Source organism: Cucumis sativus, unplaced genomic scaffold (genome assembly GCF_000004075.3).
Source record: "Cucumis sativus cultivar 9930 unplaced genomic scaffold, Cucumber_9930_V3 scaffold58, whole genome shotgun sequence".
NCBI classification, from domain to species: domain Eukaryota; kingdom Viridiplantae; phylum Streptophyta; class Magnoliopsida; order Cucurbitales; family Cucurbitaceae; genus Cucumis; species Cucumis sativus.
Window position 1 is genome coordinate 217854 of NW_022279555.1, and position 14293 is coordinate 232146.

A 14293-nucleotide genomic window follows, 5' to 3' on the forward strand; every position below is an offset into this window, starting at 1 on the left:
AATTTATAGATACTTATGTATATTAAAGGAACAAATAATACGTTGCAAAATTCTAAATATCACGCTTGCTCTAAACACTCTATGTGATGGAGTGGAGGCGAGACCGCCTAGACATTCTACACGAGATTCTCCATGAAGCAACACATAAAACGCCTAGTAAGCGGAACTAAAAACAACTGTAAAATTTGAATGTGGAATATGGACTTAGATGAAATGTGGAAACTTCATTGATATTTCAAATAATAAGGTATATTTAGTACTTTATACAACATTCTTTACAAAACCAATAAACATAATTTTAAACAACACTTATACTCTCCTTGCCTAGCTACTATATACTATGCGAGTTGACAGTGACCACTATCAAAATAAAGAGTTTTCAAAAGACACAGTAGACAATCAAGACTGAAACTTCAACGCTGGATACTCTTCACTATTTGAGAGAAGGGGATAAAACAAAACAAAACATTTGAAAGGTCAACTTCACCTTAACGCAATATACACATTTTACCAAATCAAGCGATATAAATAATATGCAAGTCAATCACTATATCTTTAGGTTTAAAACAATCACTGAAGGCATTAGGCATCCTTCAACATCTCAATTTTATCAACAATTCGTAAATCATCAGAAAATTCACTTTGTTCGTTATTCACCAAATTGCATAGTATGTGCTTCGCATAACATAGTCTTTTTCGCAGAATCATTATGCCTGTCAATTACATCTTTACCACACTCTTTTGCCAAGTTGCAACTATGTAGAGTAATCTCAACGCATTTAGCAAGTTCGAACAATCAATTCCACTACGTAATATGCATCTTCCCAGGCCAGATCACACAACAAGTATGAAGCATTCTTATCCCATAGGGTACAAAAGATCATCTCAATTCATCATTATGAGTTCATATCAAATCTTAAGCGTTTTTCAATTACACATCATTCTAGTTCATGTGTAAGTCTAATTCATTTATAAATCCTACACATCTTAAGATTTGAAAAGTATGAGGAAATCTTGTCGTTCATAGTTTTAGTAGAAATATAGTAAATATTTAAACACATTATAGAATCATTTATGGTTTCATAAAACATTTCGTAAGAAGAACCATAGTCACAATTGACTATCTTCTCGGTCTTGAGCTTCCTTGCATTTTTCGATCGAGTTTAGGCTTGATTAGAATCTCTAGGAGACCTTGGAAGTTCTCTCTAATTTCGCTTAGTAAGCTTAGGTCAAAGAAGCTTTAAAAAGGAACGAAATTCATCTATTTATAGACGTTTTCGGTGAGGTTTTTCATGCTGGAATGCTTACATCTGTCGACAGTGAGAATTGGTCCAGTGTTAGGACGCCACGTGTCTCTGTCATATCATTTTCCTGGATTTGGACGACAAGGTCAAATCAGTCACCGACTTCCCTACGCGAGGTTGACATCATTACTCTTTGGTGAAGTAAGCTTATAACGCATTAAGAATATATTCTCCCATGTAGTTTTTTCTCGCCGTATAGTAGTTCTTATTGCATAGGTTATTGATAACTTGTAGAAATACAAGCTATTATGGCCTTTTAAGTAGAATAATAGAACCAAAACACATGATAATGTGTCAGAACACGTAGCTTCTATTGCAAATTCATAAACATAAGAGAATATAACTCACATAGTCTCATGCCTGTGTTTACCATGTTTTTTAGTGTTTTATCGCAATATTATAAAGAAAAGAAGATATTATGAATCATAAAAGGAACGTGTGCAAAAACTATGCAATAGGAAGCTTGTCTGGCGATTAAACTTCCCTAGGCGAGAAACCACCTCACCACGTGATAAAGATTCTGAACCAAGTGTTCTACTCATTTCTAAGCTATCAATATATGCATTTTCAACATATGTAACATATTCAAATAAAAAATACAATCACAAATCCGAGCTACGTTCTCATGCGTTAGGCATACATGCTTTTTTATGCTAAAAAGCGAAGTAGACATGGTACTTATTCTAAGCATAGAGCATTGCAAAAGTTTCTAAATTTTGACATTTTTAGCAAAATTTGCAAAATGAAAATTTCCCAAAGGACATGGAATGTGCAAGGCTACAACCCCACCCCCCACTTAAAAATTTGCATTGTCCTCAAAGCATTTTAAGCAAGATTCTACGGATGGAAAAAAAAAAGAAAAAGGAGAACAGAAGACCTCCCCTTGTAACCTAGTTTCTTCATGGAAGCTTGCTTGCAAAGATCCCAAGTTTGGTTATATTTCATTTTCCTTTATTCCTACAAAAAGAAAACAAGAATTTCCATCGAATTTTATTTAAAAGGTTAAACTAAAAATTTTAGAAAAATGTGCAGAATTGTTTAAAGCTCGGTTGCATTTTCTAAGCATCACTTGAATTATGAAAACGACCTAACAAATATTCAATACAAGTTTGTAATTCATAACCTACCAAACCTTTTGTAAATTACATACATCAATGAAATTACTTCTTATGGGGGGGGGGGGGGGGGGAAGAAACTATGTTTTAGGGACAGATGGCTCTAAAGCACACAAACACTCTCCATCTCACTCTCTATCTACCCTGTATCTAATTTAATCCAGCATTCATTTGGGGCATTGTAGGTTCATATTAAAAAATAGTCATTCATGTCGTGATGCAAAGGCCCTTTTTATGTATCTAGAACTAAAATCACGAAAATCATCGTGGACATGCAGCACAACAAACTGAATATCCATGGGAAGCCTTTGCTAACAAAATGGTTGACAATAATTACTCAGACAAGAGAGAATGACTATAATTAATTAACAGAAGTACAAATCAATATAGGTGCACAACCACCAAGCCCCCAACAAAAGGAACAATAAACTTCAATAACAAAAGAAAGGTAGTATCAGGACTATCCTTACCTTGTTATCGAAGAAGATACCTTGGCTCTGGAAAGCCCGATGCTCTGCCTTACAACATTCAATTACCCAGTACTGTAGTGTTTCTTCAAAGTTTGGGAATCTACCTAAAACATAAAAATATATATTACAACTTGAAAACCTCCATGTCAGAAACTTTACTTTAATTATCAAACCAGATGCTATGCAAGAATTAGTTAGCAGAAACACAACATAAACAGTAATGATATTCTTTGGGGAGGGGATAAAAGCATCTTTCATCTTAGAAATAAGCTTAGCAGTTAGCACTAACCTTTATATAAGAAGTTAACACTAGTTTGATTACTTCATAAACTTCAGCTACGAAATATGGTAAAGAGAAAGACCTAATCCATAATGTTAAAGAGGAAAAGACCAAGTCAGATTCCTTTATTCAAACAGGTTAGTATCATAGCTCTAAAGGAAAAAACTTACGGACCTCTACGACGAATTTCCTTGAATGATGTAGCGGCACCTTGTTCTTGAAACACAGTTTCATTTATGCTGTGAAAAATAAGATTGATAAATAAAACTTTCGGCTACAATTAGCCACATAAACATAAAGTTGTGACAGGAAAACAAAAGCTAACAGATAATTAACTAGTTTGTAGGCAAAATACCAAATAGCCCATAATCAAGATCACAACTGAAGCAAACAATAATGTGTAGTTTATCATTTTCAACCAAATAATTCAATAACAAATAAGGTCAAATGGCCAAATAATATGTCCTTTCACATAAATATTTACTCCTGAATTTTTTGAAGGATAATGTTATCGCTTCTCTCCCACGTTTCACAAAAATTCTTTTACATATTATATTTTTGTTACATATTCCTATTGAAGAATCTCATTTGAGCATTTTGTGGTCAATTTGACTTGAAAGAAACGGCAGAACTTTCAATAAGAAAGAAGCAAGATGCCCAGTTTTTTTGAACTGCTGTTTTTCTCTTCTTTTTTTTTTCTTTAACTTGCTGTAAATTGGAGATGTTTTCCATAACTACTTTGGCTTATGTAATTTATCTTCTCCCTAAATGCAACCATAAATGAAACAAACTAGATGAATAAATTTACACCACAGAAATCCATCCTATGAAGACTAGAGCGGAGAAAGATGGGATAAGGACAAAGCATAGGAAAAGCAAATACCCGATGGGAAGTAAACTGATAAAAAATACTTTGTGTTGAGAGTAATATATCCCGAACCAATTTTCTGCCAGCCATTAAGATTTACCCACTACAACTCTGCACACAAATATTTTCTTATAAACAATAATTAACACAATCTAATTGGTATCTTATGGATATAAAAGACAGCATGGATCCATATTGGAAGGATTTCAAATTAGTCTACGAACAAAGAATTTGGAAGGATTTGTGATCAACTAAGGAGCTCTCGACTTTCTCCGCTGGAATTTACCTTCCTTGGGTACTTATCGACCAGAGACTGGAAGTAGTTGTGCTCTTCATCCATAGTAGTCATCCAACCAGCAAGGGAAAGACCACGACGCGCAGTGGAATAGGAAAAAGAGCGTTGAGCACAGCTTTCGTGTCACCAGCAATCGTTTTTCCTTTATTGGTAGACCGAAAAGGCTTTGTCAAGCAGGCAGGCATGATTGTCACTCGATCGACAGTTGAGAAATCTGGCGTTGTTAGGGCGATTTTGAGGAAGACGAAGAAGATAAGAGAAGGGGAGAGGACGAGAAAGTAGAGAGAGAGAGAGAGTCGTTAGAGAAGAAGTAGAGGAAGAAATTTGAAACGTGAGTGAGAGAGAAGGGGAGATGAGGGATTAAAATATATTTGAATTATTTGTGATAAAACCCATTTAAAACCCAAAAAAATTTCTTTATAACTAAAACAAATATTTTGTTTTTAAAATTTAGACTAAAAAAATCAAATTTTACGAGATAAAATTTTCAGTAACGATAAAGCAAAAAATATATATTTTGTTTTTCAAATAATTATAATCCAAAATTTTCAAGAAATGTGAAATTTCATTTAATAAGATAAAAAAATTGTGAACATTAGTTTCCAATTTTGGCAATGGATGAAAGTATTAGAAATTGAAAATAATTGTTAGACATGCATGTTAGCCGTCACCACAAACCAATCCAATTTTTCATTCAAAAATGTTGAATTTATAATTAATGATTCTCGAAACATTCATACAATTTTTTTTTTAATTTAACTTACTTAATTTGAGTTTTCTTACGATGTTCATGTCGATATTATACGAAAAATTGTCTTAAATGATAAAATTGCTGAAGATATTCACAAATATAACAAAGTTTTACCGTCTGTTAGTTAGTGATAGAACATGTACTAGTGGTCTATCAATTATCCTCTATGGTTTTAGTTTAGTGGTTATTTATCAAGCTCTTAATAAATTAAATAGTGATTTAACAAATATAATGTAAAAGAATATTCCAAGAATAACCTTGGAGTATCACTTGAATTTTCAAAACGACCTAACAATGCTAAACTATAAGCTCATAACTCATAACCTATCAAAAAATGTACAAATAAAACAAAAAAACTATTTAAATCTTAAAAAATGAAATATGAGAAAAAAAAATGAAAAGAGAAGAAATAAATTTTAAAGTATATGTAAATTTTAGATATTAAGTAAAAAAGAGAATATGTAAGTTGAATTTTAATCGGTAAGAATATGGATGTTTAGAAACAAATTTTTAATTTTTTAAAAGTTGATTTATAATCATTTGATTTCTTTAAATTCAACAACATAAACATAAAATGATTTGATTTTGAATTTATCACACCTTACAAATATTTTTCAAATTTCAAATCAAGAGTTTATTGACATTACCCACTTGATTGCCATTTTGGGACTTGTTTAAGACTAAGTTTGTTTCACTTGCATACTTGGTTGTCATTTTAGGTCTCAAAGTGCATTTTTCACGCATTTTGAACTTTTTTTTTAATGGGCTTTATAAAAAATAATTCAAATGGAATTGGCAGATGGCTGAGGGCCTTCGTGAAACGTGGGAGAGAAGCGATAAGAATATGTATGTCTTAATGGTCATAGAAATTTATTATGCTTGGTTTTTGCTTGAAAAGTTTTCTATTATTTACTTTATTGAACACACACGAGCACCCGTACATCTGGATTTGTAAGAATATGTATCGTTATAAGGTTTCCATCCATCTTTCTTATGCCATCGATGAAGTTTTCGCTTAGATCTTTATCTTAGTTCGGCCTCTTTAAAATATATGTTACTCCATACAAGGAAGATCGAAAGTTGTGATTACCAAGTGTAGATTTGTATTGTATAGTTGCCTTAGTTATTTTTTAATTATTCTTTTTAGACGTTATTTTCTTTTATAATTAGTTCTCTTTAGTTAAAATTTCTATTAAATTATACTTACCTATTATCAAATCCTTTTTCCGTAATAAGAGAAAATGGAGTTTTTCTCAAATAACAAAAAGTGATTATTTAAGATAGTATGCTAAAGGGAACACATCCAACTACCATGTTCAGAATATTACCTTTGCCGATTGAAAGTCTTGGATTCTTGGTCAACTTTGAACGCAAATTTTTCTTAGTTGATTAATAAATATCAGGGTAAAAAGATCTTATATTGTAATATTGTTTTGCTTCACTTGCATCATACACTATTTTTTTACACTTATAATAAAAAGCCCATAGAAAGTAGAGAACTTGTGTAGAGAACTCTTCACTCTTGCCTGAAGCTACAATAGCCCGTAGAAAGTAGGAGAGTTAAGCTTGTTAGGTTAGAATGCGTTGGGTTCACTTGGGATCAAAACTTGCATAAGAACTTTTCACTCACGGTCGAAGCCACAATAGCTAGTAGAAAGTAGGAGAGCTAAGCCTATTAAGTCATAATGCATCGGGTTCCTTCAGGATCAAACTTTGGTAGGAAACTCTTCACTCTCGACCGAAGCCACAATAACACGTAAAAAGTAGGAAAGATAAGGTGGTTAGGTCGGAATGCATCGGGTTCCTTCCATATTAGTATTTGCGTAGGGAACTCTTCACTCTTGGCGAAAACAACAATTTTCTGTAGAAAGTAGGTGAGTTGAAGCGATTAGATCAGAATGCGATGGGTTCCTTCGGGATCAATACTTGCGTAGGGAACTTTTAACTCTTGGCGGAAGCAAAAATAGCCCATAAAAAGTCGAAGAGTTGAGCCAATTAGGTTAGAATGCGTCGAGTTCCTTCGGGATTAAAATTTTCGTAGGGAACTCTTCACTCTTGGCCGAAGCAGAAAAGTTAAGCCAGTTGGGTCATAATGCGCTTGGTTCTTAATATTTACATGTTTGTACCTTTTCAATTCAATACTAGATACTTTTCACTTGTCAATGTGTTATTAGTAGTTTAATTTAGCGATAAGTTATTGATAAGAAGTTTAGTTTATAATTCTCGTCGCATTAGTTAGGCTATGCTCATCGCTTAGCCAACGTCAATCGCCAACTACTCGAGAGGGCAAGTAGCAAGGATAAGGCTAATACGTGCAAGGGGGAGTTTCGCGACAAACTCCACCTTAGTGAGATAACTTCCATCATTTGTATACCAAGAGATGAACAAGTGTGGACATTAGGCACCGAGAGGTTGTTGTCCTTAATTGCGAAGCTCTATACATTTTATAAGTGAAATCTTCTAGATATATCTCTCCTAAGCACACTTAATCATATGGATTCTGAGAGGTGACCATATGTGACGTTTAATGACTCTGAGAGGAGCACTTCTTAATTATAAGTTAGTTGAGCGAGATATATCCTATTAAAGTTGTCGTGTTACTTAATCGCATTATAACGCAAAGACATTCCTTTGCTCTTTCTTGCATACAAGTTAGTTCCCATTTCTATTTTGTCATCCATATTCCCAATCTCTAAGCGTAGATATCTAGTGGTAGTTTGTTCTTGTATTTCTTTTATACCATTCGTTATTCTTTAATTCTTTTATACTGCCTAGATGATAAGTAATACCTAAAATTAATATCTTGAATCAATTCCTTATGTTCGACCTGGGATCACCCCGGTAAACCTACCATTTCACTTGCACTTGGACAAGTAGTAAGAAAACTTGTACTCAAGAGGACTTAGTTGCCACACGATATGAAGGTCTAGTGAGCAATTCACATGCAGTTAACATGCTTAGTGATATATCGCCTAGATTGAGTATAATTTTCATTCACCATTTACTAACACTAAGTCCTGATTGTTGAAGAGAAACAACACCTCAATAACCGGAGCGATCGACTTCTATCTTTAGTTATTCGATCTTGAACCTTAATTGCACCGAGAGATGGCCTGGGATGAAACAAATTTACCTTTATTTTATTCAGTCTCGAGCATACATTGTCCTAAGATGCTACATTATGAAAGACTTCTGCCTTTAGTTATTCGATCTCAGGCCTTAATTGCACTAAAATGGCTCGGGATGAAAGAATTCTGTCTTTATTTTATTTAATCTTGGGCATACATTACATTGAGATGCTCCGAAATAAAATTTTTTTGCCTTTAGTTATTCGATCTCGACCTTAATTGCATCGAGATGACCCGTTATTAATAAATCACAAAGAAGATATAAATCGCAAGAACGTCTATGGAATTTGTGAAAAAACAATCTCGCATCATGGACTTTTCTTATTTTGTTATACGAACCATAAATATTTTGGATTTTTCTACATTTATGTAAATTACTCTTAAATTAATCTAATTAATATTTAATTGGAAATCACTGCCACTTGGATATAGGAATACGGGAGCATCCCACATTCTCTAAATAACACCCACATATGGAAGTTATTATCTTAATTTAAATTAATGATCACAAATAGCAAAAAAAGTTAAAACTATTTACAAAATATAGCTAAAAATTGAAACTATTTACAAAAAAAAACTCAAATGTGCTCTAGAGAATTTAATTATTATGCTAATTAGTTTCAATTTAATTAGTATATTTGAAAATTCCACTTAAATTTGATTAACACTAAAATAATTAGTTAATATATAATAATTATTTAAATCACATTTAATTAATATTTCATTTAAATCACATTTAAATGAATATCTCTCACATAACCAATAGTTTAATTTAATTAAATAGAATTAAACTAAATTATTAATTAATTCTTCAATTATTTAATTTCTAAATTAAATATTTTATATTTGATTTAATATAGATTTGAATCATACTCATATATGAATTTCTCTCATAACCTATTGTTTGAATTTGTATCATATACGTATTAAATTTTAATCTATAGTTTTATTACAAATTTAATTCATATTAAATTAATATTTGAACTCATTCAAATATTTATTATTTCATAAATTAATTTTAAATCATATACAAAATTAAATTTATATAATAAAGTTCAATTAAAAGATAAATTTTATATTATAATATATCACCATACATTATACTAATTTTCAAAGTAAATATGAACATTTCAAATTACAGTCAATATGTAATAACCTTAATACCATTTACATACTAGGAAGGGACCTAATAAATTTACATTTCAAAGTGAAATCAATTTATTTACTTTAGTTGTCGTATTATCCTTAAGAGCACCTCATGCCTCCACATCAATAATCATTTTATCTCATTGCAACAATCACCCATATAAATATTGAATCAACATATGGTTCTGTACCTAATGATGAAAAACTTGGCACTGAGCCAAGTATTTCCCCAATAATCGTAAAGTGATTCATCCTTTCCTTGTGTGATGCCACAGACTTTCTTCCTCACACTAGTAGCATAAAAGGTTGAAAAGAACTTTTCCAAATATTGTCTCTACATCTACTCCCATGAAATAATGCTCCCTGGTGACAAGTAATAGAGCTAATCTTTCACTTCTTCGTGTTACGAGAAGGGAAAAGCTCTCATGTTCGTCTGCTCAAGGGTTATAATGTGAGGACTCATTCCATTGCAAACAATATGGGGCTCGGCTATCGAGAATATAACGACTGAACCCTAAGTGGAAGTCCATAAGTTCACTTTAGCAGTTAGCTAAATGAAAATCTACTTATAATATGGAGCAAGCACTAGAAGAAATTTGCTCTTTATTGTCAGTTTAGAACCGACATTAATGGCATTTGGTGTCAGTTCGGAATTGACATCTATGCTAGCGTTTTTAAAGGCCTTTAATGTCATTTTTGCTTTGATGTCAGTTTAAAAATGACATCAAATGCATCATTAATGGCCATTGATGTCGGTTTTAAATCAACATTTTTTATGGCGTAATTGTTGACCTTTACTGTCGGTTTTCCTTTAATGTCGTTTTTAAACCGACATCAAAGCCTTGTTTGTTTTTTTAATTTATTTATTTTAATTATTTTTCATGGTGTCGAAATCGACATTATTTGTTACGAATTACGACATGAAATGTTCGTCATCGAATATTAAAATAGTATAAAAAATAGTTGTTGCATGATTGCTAGCTGTCTACCACTCCATGGCAAACCTTATATATTACTTCCATATTTCACCTGCAAGGCAGAAGATCAACACCTACAAAACAAGCATACACTTCCACACATCCAATGGCAAACTAATACTATTTCTAGCTATATAGAATTCAAACCTACAAAACCAGCACATACACTTCCACACTTCGATGCAAACTAATAATATTTCTAGCTACAGAATTCAACACCTAAAAACCCAACATATATGCATTTTTCCACACTTCCATAGCAAACCAATATTTCCATTTCACCTACAAGGAAGAAGATCAACACCTACAAAACCATACACTTCCACACATCCAATGACAAACTAATATATTTCTAGCTATATAATTCAACATGTAAGAAACCTACAAAACCAACACATACATTTCCACACTTCCATGGCAAACCAATATTTCCATTTCACCTACAAGGAAGATCAACCCCTACAAAACCAGCATACACTTCCACACATCCAATGGCAAACTAATACTATTTCTAGCTATAGAATTCAACATGGTAAGAGGCCACAGAACGAGCACATACACTTCCACACTTCCATGGAAAACTACAAAAATACACTTTTCCACACTTTCATAATACTACAGAAATACACATATCAATCAAGTAAATAATATGTAAAGTATTAAAGTATGTGTACAACAAATTCCTCCACTAATACACACTTTCCACATAGTACTACAACAAATACACTCTAAAGTCAACACCTAAAACACTACAATACAACACCTATTCATAAAACTACAAGCAGAAAACCTGAAAATTAAAGTATGTACAACAAGTAGTACTAGAATCTCGTAGCTTATATATTAAAACAATTAGTATTAGTACTAGTAACTTATAAACTACAAAAAAAAGTGTAAAAGCTTACACAAATCGGCTAACAAAGCTTGCATATTTTGTTCAAATCTCGTCAATCTCCTCTTGCGTATATGCACTTTTTTGTATTAAACTACGCAAAAAGAAAGGTATGGAAAGAATAAGTTTAGATAATTTATGTAATTTGTAACATATAAAAAGTGAAAGTAGAAACTTACAAGGCTAGTGATGGGAGTACTAGAATTATGCACGATTTCATGTATATACTTTTGGACATAATACCCACACCAACCGAATCCAATTGACGAGGACACTGCATGTATATAAATTACATACAAATTATTCTTATGTTTCATTGAAAATAATTATGTGTCAATGCAAATTACCTTTATAGGTTTCCATTTCGGATTTGACCGATAATGTTGTAAATCATGCTTAGCTTGCCATGTTTTTAATCCTCTATACATTTGGAAACATTAGAATTAGAAGACAATGAAGTCAAATAAGAAGTAAATCATAAGTCACATTTATGACTCCATGGATGTCTTCGTTAACTTTACTTTGAAGAGAGTCCAAAACATAAACACAGTTCTCTCGAAGATCGATGACATGCAACATCCAATGAAAACTACAATAAACATCTTCAATGTGAGTATACATTTAACCTCAATGAAAAACATAATAATGTTTTAATCTTATTTATTTACCCAGTATTATACGGAATTAGAACTATTTGTTCCAAGGTAGCCGCTTCTAACTGGTTGGCAAAATTTCTGGATCGAAGATCACGATCCTTGATATGTGATGTTATTTTTGCTTGGTCATAACAAAAAACTTGCTTCCACAATCACATTCATCCCAAAGATATCTAAGTAATAGCAACCTTAGTTAAAAAGGAACAAAATAACTATAACTATAGTATTGGACATAAAGATGAGTAAAAGATGTTTACTTACGTAATGTATGCTAGGATGCACATATAGCCTATTTCTACCATGCCGCAATAATGGAGCAAGTCCTAATGAGCTAAATAAATGAATTTGTTTTTACCGAATATTAGCTCGTTCATTAGGATGCGAACCATATCTACATCCTTCATATTGTTCACGACATGTCCATATAAGAGCTTAATGGTTCCATTAACATTTATGTAATTTGAAGAATATAGAACATCCTTTGGGGTTGAATGCTCCAAGCACAAACAAAATAATATCAAAACCTAAAATACAATCACAAATAAATATCAAAGCTTCAATAGCACATAAACAAGTCAACGAGGTCATTCAACAATATTACCTAATGCTTGATTTAAAGTATCTATCTTGCCCTTCACTGGAATAGGTAAACTACAATCTCCTCCTGTGAGCAAGTCCACCAAGATTTTAACATTGGGACCACCATTCATTAAGAACAATTTATCCTATAAACATTAAAATTTCAAAAGTGACAACAAAGTTAATTACCTTCACTTCTTCGTTCATAGGTGTGTTGCCCAAATCCTCATCGGCATAGAGATCTATGTTAACACTTCTGATGGACGATCTCAAGTGATTATGACTCTTCTTGTAACTTTTGCTTTTTGATTCATCTTCTACAACTTGAGAACTTGCAATTTTCTCTTTCCCTTTCACTGTCTTGAAATATAGTGATTGAGAGACAAAACCATCCATGCCACGTACACGTCCACCATGCTCCTTAGAGCCCAATGACTCAGTCAATATGTCCTCATCTCTATGTGTTTCAGCTAATGCATCCCATAGAACAATACAAGTATTCATCATTAACTAAGTTAACAAAAGATTAAATATTGTATATAAGTAAATCGCAAGCAAACTTACGATTCGAGAGACACAATCTCGAGTAGCATCATCAAAATAATCATTGTTTTTTCCTTTTCTTGCACATGCACATGCACACACGCACACACACACGAACACACGCATGAACGCATGCACACATCCACAGACACATGCATGCAAACACGCACGTCTCACACACACGCACACCCACCTACACGGGCACATGCACGCACGTGCACAAATGCGCATGCACACGCGCGCGCGTACATGCACATGCACACACACGAACACATACGCACGCACACACATGTGCACACACACACCCACCCACACGGGCACATGCGCACTTGCACACACGCACCGACACACATGCACGCACGCGCACCCACATGGGCACATGTGCACTCATACACACACAAGCACATGTACACCCACCCACATTGGCACACGTGCACTCGCACACGCACATGCATACACCCACACACACGCACGTCCATGCGCATGCACGCACACGAACACACGCATGAACGCACACACACATCAAGACACGCACGCGTACACACACACACATACATGTACGAACATACGCACACCCACCCACACAAACATATGCGCAATTGCACACATGCACACACACACACCCACACACATGCACGCACGCGCACATGCACACTCATCCACACGGACACATACGCACTAACACACACACACACACACACCCACACAGACACACGCGCACTTTCACACGCACACACAAGCACACGCATACGTACACACCTACATACATGCGCATGCACACACATGAACGCACGCACACATCCACACACACACACGCACGTACACACGCGCACACACAATCACCCACACGGGCACATGTGCACTTGCACACACCCACCGACACACATGCACGCACGCGCACATGCACATCCACACACACGGACACATGTGCAGTCACACACACGCACGCACACACATATGGGCACACGCACACACAAGCACACGCACACACACAAGCACATGCACATGCACACACACGAACACACACATGAACGCACGCACACATTCACACATGCACACACACATCTACACACACATGCACACATGCACACACACACACACACGCACACGCACATCATCCCACACGGGCAAACGCGCACTCGCACATATGCACACACACACGCACACACGTACATATGCACAAAGATGTGAAAATGAATTAAATTTAAAAAACAATTACATTAATTGTGTTTAGAATAACTTTTAAACTATATTCATTTAACTTAATAACATTAATTAAATTATAATTT

General features: G+C 34.0%; 1 long non-coding RNA gene across 2 annotated transcripts; it reads right to left on the bottom strand.

Annotated features, from left to right (window-relative positions):
* Positions 1-11150: 11150 nt before the first annotated feature.
* Positions 11151-12225, bottom strand: LOC116406035. 2 transcript variants are annotated; one of them, XR_004219103.1, is made up of 4 exons: positions 12144-12225; positions 11895-12055; positions 11574-11815; positions 11151-11320 (listed from the first exon to the last, which is right to left on the bottom strand). It is a non-coding gene; the product is annotated as an uncharacterized LOC116406035 (long non-coding RNA). The 2 variants fall into 2 exon arrangements; XR_004219102.1 differs by lacking the exons at positions 11895-12055; positions 12144-12225 and having other exon boundaries at positions 11574-11869.
* Between the last annotated feature and the right edge of the window lie 2068 nt (positions 12226-14293).